This window comes from Oenanthe melanoleuca, chromosome 2, assembly GCF_029582105.1.
Source record: "Oenanthe melanoleuca isolate GR-GAL-2019-014 chromosome 2, OMel1.0, whole genome shotgun sequence".
Lineage (NCBI taxonomy): Eukaryota > Metazoa > Chordata > Aves > Passeriformes > Muscicapidae > Oenanthe > Oenanthe melanoleuca.
This window is the reverse complement of record NC_079335.1, coordinates 39,865,816-39,877,505: the sequence shown is the minus strand read 5'-3', so window position 1 is coordinate 39,877,505 and position 11,690 is coordinate 39,865,816.

Sequence of the window (11,690 nt, the reverse complement as noted above, 5' to 3'; positions counted from 1 at the left end):
GGCAATCCCCTGGTGAATGTTCCCATCAACCACCTCAGGACTCGTCTGCAGCACCATGGACCCCAACTCCCCAACATGCCTGCAGCCACCAAGACAGCACCAGAACCCTCTACTGTGCCTCCCATTCAGTGAATTTCCAGAAAAAGCTTCAAACTCAACCAGTTTATCTTAGTTTTTGCAGATAAAGAGGTTTGCAAATAGTCATTCACTGTCAGCTGTACTGGATGATGACTACCCAGTCATCAGCCAAGGCTTGCAGGTGGCTTAGAAATATGAAATGGGAAGATCAGTAGGATCAGTCTGACCATGCAATCAGGACAGGATTTATGTAAAATTGGACCAATATTAGAAAAAAAAAAGAAAATAAAAAATCTAATGAAAGGCCAGTGTGATAACCCATCTGTCAGTTTTTAAAAACGGGATAATAGCCTGATGTAAAGTTTTTTCACTCCTTATACCAAAGAGCAGCCAGCCCAAAATCATTCCAATTTATATATTCCATGGACCTGTTTCACTGCTACCCAGGAACAAACAAAAGTCCTGACAAGGAGGAACTTACTAAACAGTTAGCTCATAACAACATAACATTGGTATCCAGAAATGGAGAAGTTCATCATTTTATAGATCATTACTAGCTCTCATTGTAACTGACAATTTTTGAATGGTGCTCTGAAATAACGTTTTTTAAATAATTTCAGTGGATTGTGTAAAAACTAAAATAAACTGTGCTTCTCCCTATTTTATACAAAAAAATCTGTTCTCAGTTTAGCACACATAAAACAAACAGAGTGTAAAAATGCAATATACTGTCCTACAAGCATAGTTAAATTGGAAAGTTTTGCTAAAATATTTTTCTTTTTCCATGGAAAGGATTTTCTCACAAAAAAGAAGAGATTTTTCCTGAGATTCCTCTGCTATCCATCTCTCCCTGCATATGTGCATGAAATTTTTCTGGCTATATATTGCAAAAGGAAATGTGTCATTAAATGCTTTTCAAAGTGCCATTGCTGAGTGTGTTGGAAGTATTTTCTGTGCTCTTCATGAATGACAGGCTGCACATCCCAGGCATCAGCTGCAGTTCATTAGTGCTACAGCAGCACCAAACCAGATGACTGTTCCACAGGGCTCTTCAAAGGCAGAGATAATCAGCCAGCTCTCACTGACGAAGGAAAAGATTATTCCTTCAGCTTTTTTTTTCAGGAAAACAAGTTGTCAACCCAGGAAAAGCAGAGCAAAAAATAGATTTCTAAGAAACATGGAAGCACTCATAAGAAACTTCTCTAAAGTGAAGAGTGGGGAACTGTTAGCTGAAATTTGTTCTGGAAAAAAAAAAATCTCTATTTTTCCTTGATGCTTTGATTTATAATTGGTGGAGGTTTTTAGGGAAATCTAAGATGGGCTCAGGAGCACACAATACCTGGAAAGGGTACACAGAGACTATTTGCATGCAGGAAGTACACTTCAAGTTTTCTCACAGGTATTCATATTATGCACTTCAAATTTGAATGGTATGAGTGGGTTCATTATTACAAGAAGCTCAATTTCCTCTAATGCTTTCCTGCATGACTAGATTTTCATCAACAGAAATTGAAACACTAGATTCAAATCTTGCATGCACCACAGTATTTTTCAGGTATTGATTGGGAAAGGCAGGAGGACTTTCTTAGATCTTGTTTATTTAGAACCATTCTGAAGCTTAGTTATACTTACACTAAAGAACAGGATATTCCTTACAAAAACAAATAAACAAAATCAACAAACAAACAAACCAACCCCAAAACAAACTAACCAAACTAATCAACTAAAACTCCAGAAAAAGACATTTTAAAAAGGTACAGGGGAACGTTTAACAAAATGTTCAATAAGTTCTCTAAAACAAAATTGCTAATTTTAAACCTGACATCACAAATACTTTTAGAAAGCCTTAGAATTAGCATAGAATTTTGGAGGGGAGAGGAAACTGTTCCTCTGCCAAATCTCACTGCTAAGAACTACAGAATAAGATGTGAACAGGTACCTACAGAGTATTTAAGCTAAACATTACTGGTTTCTGCATGCACTGCCATAGCATCCCACATCTCCTGAGAGATGTCTGACAAGATATCTCACAGTCCAGGACACTGGCAGTACCAAAGCAAATTTGTGCATGATACAATAAAACTAAATACAATGATACAAAACAACATACAAAACATGATACAATAAAACTAAACAGACATTGAAAGAACAAGAGCGTGCCTCTTTTATTAGCATGCTCCACTGAGAAAACAACTGGAATCCAAACATCACTTGATCTTTCTGATGGACCTCAAACCAGAGCATCTGACACTCCTGCTGTAAAATTCTCATGTCTTCTTTGCTTCTTCCTTTCAATTTAGAGAGGTAAAACATCAGGAATGTTTTAATAACAAGCTACAAACTGCAAAGCAAAACCCTTGAGGCTGGGTAGACACTATCCACACTTCCTTTGTCTCTAAACCCAGTTCAGATAAGCCTGTGACAAGAGATTGCTCAGCTGCAGGAAGATTCGCAATTAGACATAACTAGCACACTAAAAAATGCCCAAGACATTCTTGAATGGCTATCAGACAGTGGCACATTTGACAAGACATCAAGTAGAGAGGAATGGATGGATGAAGAATGCAGACTCCATGCAAGAAAGCAGGGATCAAATTGGGTGCTAGCCCACAGCATTTCTACTGCCAGGTGCTTTCATCTCATACACACAAAAAATTGTTTGTCCACACTGAAAGGGTTTCCAGCTCAAAGAATATCAACCCACAATGAAAGAAAGAACTCCCCTCCACAGATGATCACAACTTTAGGCATGTCATCTGAAACATGAAAAACAAAGCTGCATTTGATGCTCATTCCTGCTAAGGAAAAAAATAACTTCTAGCTGGACTGAGTACTGTCAAATCTCAAGCAAAATCGATTTTGTCCCTGACAGAAGACATTATTTCTTCAGGATGGAAAGTATCTTTTTGATATCCTTACTCTTTTTAATATTTGTATCATTGCTACAGGAATAGGTAAACTCTTCATTTCTACAGCAAGAAAAACATGCCATGAATAGATCAAATATTATATTGACGCAATCCAAGTGAGAGAAATACTTCTTAATATATATGAACAGAATACTAATATAGAAAAAAAACCCCACTAACTTTTAAAAGAGGTATTTAAAATTTGTATCTGACAAAGCACTGCCTAGATTCAAATGACAACCAAGGACTGATTTTTTATACTTTTCCTTTCGTTGTTGTTTATCTTCTGTACAGATTCCCATACAGTTCACTAGAGAATTGAACAACATATCGGAGCAATGCAGAGCACTCAGCTGAAACAGTTGACACAATGTTAGACTCTCTGTTAGCAAGCAGCTATTTTGCATCTACAACCCCTGTTTGGGACTTTACTGCATGCAATGTGTCTGTATGTGTAACCAAGTTAATACAAAAGAAAAAGGATAAAATTTTGAGTAAACGCAGTTTTGTATTTAATTTTAGTTTATTTGGTTTATCTGCTTATATTTAAACAGCCCTAGATTTGTACACTGGAATAGAATAAGGTTACAGCTTGTACTCATATGTAAAGTAAACAGGGTCAATTACATGCATACAAATCCTTACCTAGTGTGCTAGTGTAGTGTAGTAGTTTTCAGGGCTTGGTGATTTTTTTTTTTTTTTTAAATTTATGATAAGTAAATCTGTACCAGAACAGAGGTTTTACCACTTGCTTCTTCTTTTTCTCAGGTCACAGGCCTGAAAAATGGCACACTGTGGGAGTTCAACACATTTCTTATCATACATCACAAACCTTTGTTACCATTAAGTTAATTCAAATATTTAAAAATGCATCTCTCTGCTCCCAGAGGTTTCCATTTTCTATATGTATTCCACCTCCTATGGAGGACACAGCCTTAATTATCTTTTAAGGTCCCACCTAATACCATGCAAAGCACCGATTAATTGTACAGCACCAAGAGTAGTGCCAAGATAAAACCATATTCCTGCTTGTGAAAGGTATGAACTAATGTTGATTACTCATGTGCAGCAGCCTGGAGGGGGCTGGTGCCCTCCCAAATGACAACTCTTGACCAAAAAAGAGCTCACAGGCATCCTCTGAGAAAACAACATTTCAGTGATCTGAGCTTCAGGACAGAGAACTTGAAGGAACTTCCCAAAGAGTTGTGGTTATAAAACTTACTGCTTAACAGCTTCAATTCAATTGTGATCAAATCCAACCCAAAGTTCTTTCATTCCCCAATCATTTCCTGCCCTTCATTTTTCACCCTTCTAATGAACTACTGCTTGCTTCCCACGCTCAAAAAAAAAAAAAAAACAAAACAAAAAAACCATCAGACAGACAAAGATCTCAGAGATGCTGTAGCTCTTCCCTGAAGACAAACAACTGATTTGAACCATTCTATCCACACACACAAAATGGGTCAGGAAAATAAGGCATATTTGAACACACTCATTTTTATCAGTTACAATCAAACTAATTTTGATTATAAACAGTTCACAAGGAGGTGGCAGGCTCAAAAGTCTAATTAATTACAAACACACAGTCTAAAATAATAGTAATTTGATAATCCCATGCTGCTGTAATCATTATCCAGTGTTCCTTGTGCATATTACACTCCCACAAAACAAGTATTTCCAAGCATCCCCTTCTAATGTATAAACATAAGGAGAACAAAAATTACATGTGGGAACCTTAACTAAATGACAGTAGAAGTAATCAAGCTGAAAACCATCTGCCATTACTGGCTGCACAGTGAAGTTTGCTCTGAAAATTACAGTGTGGGAGCAGAGAAAAAGGTATCCTGGCAAGGAGAGCCAGTGAATCCCAATCCTTCAAATGCACATCAGCCTCCACTACCACCAACTGCACTGTGTGGCCCAAAGCCACTACACTTCAGCTTCCTCGGACATGAAGACATTACCTACTATTTATATTAGCACAGTATACAGCAGCTTTTTTATTCAGCCACATGGTGCAGGAAACAAGCACTTCTCAGTTAAGCAGGCAATTTTTTGTCCTCTTGCTGCTGCTTTTTATTCTGCTCAGAAGTCCTGCCAGCACTAGGATCTTTGGAGCTGCTGCACTTTCACCTCTGATATTTCCAGAAATTCAAGCATTTCAAGGTTCTGCTGTGACTTTTTAAATGGAAAGAGAAAACAAAGGTAGAGCTTCTCCTCTGAGGAAAAGTAATGAAAGCCAGGCTGGACAACTCAGCTGTGCACATGCCTGCAGGAAAAGGGGGCAAATATTACTGATGCCAAACTGTCTTGTAAGAGGAAATCTGCCAAACATGGTCTGCTTCCAAAATTCCTCAGAGATAGTGCCAGTCTCAGGCTGCGATAAGCAAGAAGCTGTCTGGATTCAGAGGCTAAAATCTACATCACATTCCCTGTAGAACGGGCAGGCAACCCCCCTCTCATTTGCTCTTGCTCGTTCTTCTGTCTTTTACCTGCTGCCTTATCCTGTTTTTTCCCAATAAGAAATCAGGAGGAAAGCAGATCACTGACTTGGTTTGTCCTGCACCAAGATCTAGGGCCAGCTGGGTAAGGTCTCATTTAACTAATAAAATGCTTCTTATAGAGTTCTCTTTGTAAAGGCATTTGCCAAAGGGGTTAAGTGCCACAAAGCATGTTTTCTAATGGTTAAACTGAGGCATGGGCTAATGACATGTATGGTAACATACACACCAGGAAAGGAATCTTCAATTCCCCTTACTACTATCTTACTGACATAGGCTGTTTTGTCAGATCTGCTGTCAGAATTCGAAATTTGTGGTTATAGACACTAAACAACTTAGATCTCACAGTTTTAGCATAAGCATTGCATAGTACTCCCTAACTTTTGGACACCTTGCCTACAGATGATAAATGCTCCCATTGCCAGGCAGCATTTAAAGCTTGAAGAAAATTTTGAAGACGAGCTCTTTGTTTTCAGCTTTGCATTTTCATGGAAATAGACTGGCATCTTCAGAGGAAATTAATATTGTTCCCTTGGATTACAGCGTGGAGCATCTATATTTATTCACAGACTCCTGTTGTGCCCCCTACCAAAGTGCAGCACTTTCGCCACCTCCAGTCAGCTCTTTAAACAGCAGATTTTAGGTTTTGCATGGCATATGCCTCAAGTAGACCCCCTCTCTCTGTAAGGCCCTCAAATTGAGGCTGGGGCCAAGGGACAGGGGAACTGCAAAGGCTAGGGAGAATATTCAGCTAAAAGGAAATGCTGGAGAAAAGGTGGGACTGGAAGGCAAGTCTGAAATATTACAGTTCTAGGAACAGGGTATTGCATTGTGTCTGACAATTTATCTTCATTGAAACTGAAAGGGCTGAGCATTCACCTGATAGAGGCTTGTACTGCTCCTTTTCTCATGAAAAAAGTGCAAATGTCAGCACTTTCTTTTCTCAGTAGTTGAATTACTGCAGGAACAATTTTCCATTATTTTCTCTGCTCCCCTGAGGGAAATATATTGTACTGGCGTGAGATGGTGTGGTCACTGTGAGCCCTAGCTAGGGAAGGGATGGCCAGACCCCATAAAAAAGTAGGAACTGGTGGCCAAATCAGCACTTGGTGGCTGTGAGTTTGTCCCAGTCCTCATTTGGGGGCATCCACGGCCCGCCCGTCCCCTCATCTCTGCATCTTCTACCTTTTACCTGTTAGCAGTCAGGAGGCAACAGCAGACTCATTATTGACTTGAAGGGAATCAGGACTTCATTTTTTTCAGGTACTCTTAAGTATACTGCTGTTTTTTGTTCTAGTATCATTGAGGTTATAGTTAAAATACAAGCCAGAAATTTCTATTCTTTCTATTCTACTCTGAGGGAAAGTTTCTAAAATATTTACTTCTAGGATGTCAGAGAACAATACAGTGAAAAGCTTACTGTTCAGCTATTTTCATTAAAGATTTTATCAACTGTTCTTAGCCATATCCCCAAGTTCTAATTAGGAAATGGCTTTGACACAGAGCTTTAAGAATTGTCAGAGGAGCAAAGTTGGTGTTCTTGCCATTCTTGTTTGTGACTAAACACTTTTAACAGCTTTTTCAATCTCTCTTTTTTAATATTGATCCTGAAATCTCTGAACAGCTTAGCAGCAAATCAAGGCTGCATCATTAAAAGCAATTAACTTACAAACACTATAATCTCTGGAGAGAGAAAAAAAAAGGATAAAATTTGAACCTCGCACAGTACCTGCAAGCAAATTAAGCTTTCCTCTGTGGTACCAAGACCATAGTGGGGCTTCTTTTCTCCAGAAGGGTTAAATAGATGGACTGAGACCTGGTGTCCTGCTACATGTCCACCACACAACCAAGATAATTTGTGCAGACAGCATGGGAACGAATAAAACCAGTCCCATATATTGAAGCCTAAGAGAAGAAAAGATAGCTGTCATACACTTTCATAAATTTTCCCTGCGTGGAATTTAGATTTCTTAGCTGTCACAAAGGAACTTCCATTGAACACCTTTGTCTTTCTGGTTTTGTGGGAGCACTTGCACCAATATCTTGTGTTGTTTGCAACAGCTTCATTTACCTTCAAGGCGTAATCCAGAAGAAGCATTTTGAGCTTTCAGCAAGAGCATTTTCTGCTTTCAGGACAAAGCAAAACCAGCTGCTTCATGATCCCTTGTTGGGACTTGGGTGACAATTAAGTTACATTAAACCCCAAAGCAGAAAAGTAGGAATTGGAGAAGATGTGGACATACAGTATTCTACTTGAGGTACCTAAAGGCAACTAGACACTTGGATACCATTGTGAACCTTTGCCTATATGATTAATTTATTTTTAAATCTCAAGTTAGTATCACATCATTATCACTATCTTACCCACAAAAACAAAAAATTAAAAATGAGATATATTTTTGTGACCAAGGGGAATATAGTCTGCTTTATTTTTAAACCAAATTTCTGGAGCGAGATAAGGTCCTGGAGTTGCATGCCATAATTAAAAAGTTTTAGTAAGAATTAAACAAAACCTAAAATCCTGGTTCTTAGAAGTAGAGAAGTCATTAGTACAGGTACTTAAAATGATGATCCTGTAATACCTTTCTACAAACACATTCACACAATCCATATTTTGGGGAGTAGAAAAGAAGAGCCGTGGAATGAAGCACTAGAGGTTTTTGTAAGAAGATAGCTCATTACCCATTTTCTACCTCTCACATGTTGTTTACTGGCATTTTGTGTTATTTGGGCTAACAAGCCTGACATTTATGCCCATGCAAATTCCCACTCCGGCCTTTGAATATTCAGTATTCAGTATGTCCTTCCTCTGCTATTACAATTGTTTGGAAATGTGCTGGTTTTATTGTTTTTTTCAAGAAAAGTTGAAACTACATCTGAGCAAGATTGTTGCCAGTACTCATCTCTGCACTGGCATCATTGGCAAAGCTGAGATCAAGCTGTGGAAACATTGATAGATCTGGTTTATGCCTTAAATATGACACTTGCTTTTTTGGCCACCATTTTATATTTGGCCCAATTTTCAGAAAGCAGATCAACAACTGCCAGAGACTGTAAACTCTCGGGACTGAAAACCTGCCAGTTTGCTGGACAGTGAGGTTAGTTGCTTCTGCAAATACTGAAGGTAGGGATGGGATCTGTTTGTGGCACAGCTTGAGTATCTGGAATGGACACAAAAATCTTGCTGAGGCCCTGGGCAGCAGAGTGGCAAGCATGGCTCTGAGGCACCTTCCTTCAGGTGACACTTGTTTCTCCAAGAATGCCCTGCAGGGGCCAGGCTATAGTGCCACAGGCTTCAGAACATATAATGTGTACTTGTTTCACAACTCAGGGCTCCCAGCCTTTGCCTCTGCTCCAGGTAGCAAACAAGCAGCGGCACTGTGCAGCAGGAACAGCAGCTACTGCATTACACATCTGTAAGGCATGCACAGGCATGGGGTGTGTCAGCCACGGCAGCTTTCTGCACAGCTGTGCTTTCCTCATGTGCCCAGATGCCCAGTTCTCAACACAAGGTCTCAAGTAAGCATTAGGATGAAGCTCAAAGTAACTCTGGCTGCTGAAGACATCAAATGCCCAATTACACAGCTAGTCAAACCATACTGACCCTTTTACAGTGTGGCACCTTGAATGGTTATGAATGAAAAGCTTTATCCACACCATCAGTTCTGGAAAGGTCTCCGACTGCATTAAAGCACAACTCAGAAGAAAACCTGTTATTACTATACACCTAACACAGGAATTTCAGAAAATTACTTGGTAAAATCATAAAGACTCTTCTGAGACTGACTCCACATTTTACAAATACGTGTTTGTATCTAAGCAAGTTACTCAAATAAATATTTCACTATAAAAACTTCAATGTAGATTTTTTTTGTCTTTCCTAACAGTTGCCAGCACCCAGCCTTTGTTCCCGAAAGACAATGCTGCCCTCTTCTGGTATCCTTGATTACACACAACGTTTTAGGTAAAATTCTTCTGCAAGGTAAAAAAGCATTTTTAAAAGGATGTGCTACTTTTGACTGTGTAGAAAAAAAAACACGTCAAGTTTTGAGAAAAACAAGCTAAAACAAGCAAAGTGCCACAAATAAAAAACTTAGTTTTGTAGGCTGTTGATCTAAAAAGGGCTCTACTGTTAAGAGATTACTGAAAGTCAATTGTACAGAATTTGTTAGATGTGGAGCAGAGTACAAAAAGGAGTGCTTTACAAGTGCTGCTTTTACTGACTACAGCACAAAATCACACTGTGCCATTTTTTAAAGGGAAAAACTGAAGGCCAAGGCAAACAAATAGGTTAGAAATATTTAAACCAGGCATTTAAAGTGGTTAATACACACAGCAGAATATCCTTACAAGCTAACATATATAAAGACTATGGATTGTACAGACCTGAGAAATGGCAGAAATGAAAAGATTTTTAACGAGGAATCCAAATTTGCAGCTGATTTTATGATATAAACTGCACTGTTTATTACTGTTATTTTACATAACTGTTTATTTACCAGTAATTTCCTCATACAAGTTATCCATCTCTCCTTCTTCATTCCTGCTCCAATCCTGGAAAAATGCTTTCTGATCACTGAGTCGAGGTATGAAAGCTTGTTTTCATGCTTGTGCAGCTCTGTCTCATATGTCATACATGACATCGCCCATGGCAGGTCAAACACATCAGTCTCTCTGGCTGACCTGCTGTCTATAGGTAACCACTCATTCATGCTTGTGTGGCACAAGCCTAGTTTTATATAGGCAAGAGTAACATGCCACTACTGTTGTAAAAAACAAAACAAAACAAAAACAATTTATCATTCTCACACAATGCTCTAATGCAGAAAACGGACCTGGTGTGAGAGCAGAAAAGTGTAGAGACAGGAAGCAGCAAGGGGATCAAGGTGTGGGCCACCCTTGGAACTAGAGATTCTAGAGCTATGCTCTAGAGCTCTAGAACAGTTGTTGTTTTAAAAATATGCAGACCCAAAACTTGTAACAAAATACAGTATCTAATATATGCAGATTATCACAGACAGATAACTTGAATATAAGCTGGAGATGTAGAACAACGAATGACGATGCAAAAAGCACATTATCCAACATACAAATTACTCCCAAGGTGAACCCAGAAAGGTAAGAAGGAACAAAATATTCTGCCCATGAAAAATGGCAGAGGTGTAGAATGCTGTGTTACCCTCCCTAGCTGCAGATCTAAAACTCAAGGGAAACAAAGAGACTGAGCATAACCAAGAGGAGGATTAGAGACAAAGAGCATATGCTACAGTTTTAACTGTATTACTGTAATATATATGACTGCAATTTAACTCTTTGTATCTATTTGCCTGCAAGGAACATTTTTCAGTTTGTGGAGATGATCTGTGGAACTCATCCATGGAAGCAGAAGAACAGCAGGAAACCCTAGTGTACTATTTTCCAGCCAGGACAAAAAAAGCAATCAAAATGGAAAGAAAATGCTTATAAAACAAAAACTGCCAGCATTTAGCATGTACTGACACCTCTAGTATTGCTGTTTTCTCTTTATGCTAAAATCATGGCTAGTCATGAATGCATGAAAAAAAAAGTGGCAGAAAATAATGCAGTGCCTTTGCTTCTTTCTAGCATGGAAGTATTTTGCAAAATACCCTAGCAAGGTATTACATAGATTCCTTGCTTGCAGTAGTTGAGGACAGAGCATGTCCCAGATCCCTCTACTCCCCTGACCATTCTCTTTTAAGCATCACAGAATAAAAAGGATGACAAAAAACTCTAGAAAGAAAATGTTACCATCATGCTGATAACCACTGCTAAATTAGCATTAGATTCTTGCTTCCATACTGACCATAAACATTGACCTTGCAGCTAAACAGGCCAGCTTTACTTGAACAGAGTAATTCAACAACTTGACAAGTACACTGTGAAGCTACAGAACTGAGACAGGCACTGATCAAGCCAGTCATCTAAATTTTCCTGAAGCTGTTTTACTAGAACATCTCAAAACCCACACACCTTTAAAGCTTCACTGCTCCAGTTACACTTCAATGACCTTCTCAGAACAAGTTTATGGAAAATGCCTCATACATGATTCAAGAGTTGTCAAAATAAGTAGCAGCTCATTAAAGTATATACACCTCTAAGAAGATCATAGACCACCAACCCTTTACCTTTCATAATTGGTTAGTAAATCACAAAGCCTTCAGTTTTACTCAATTACATGAAT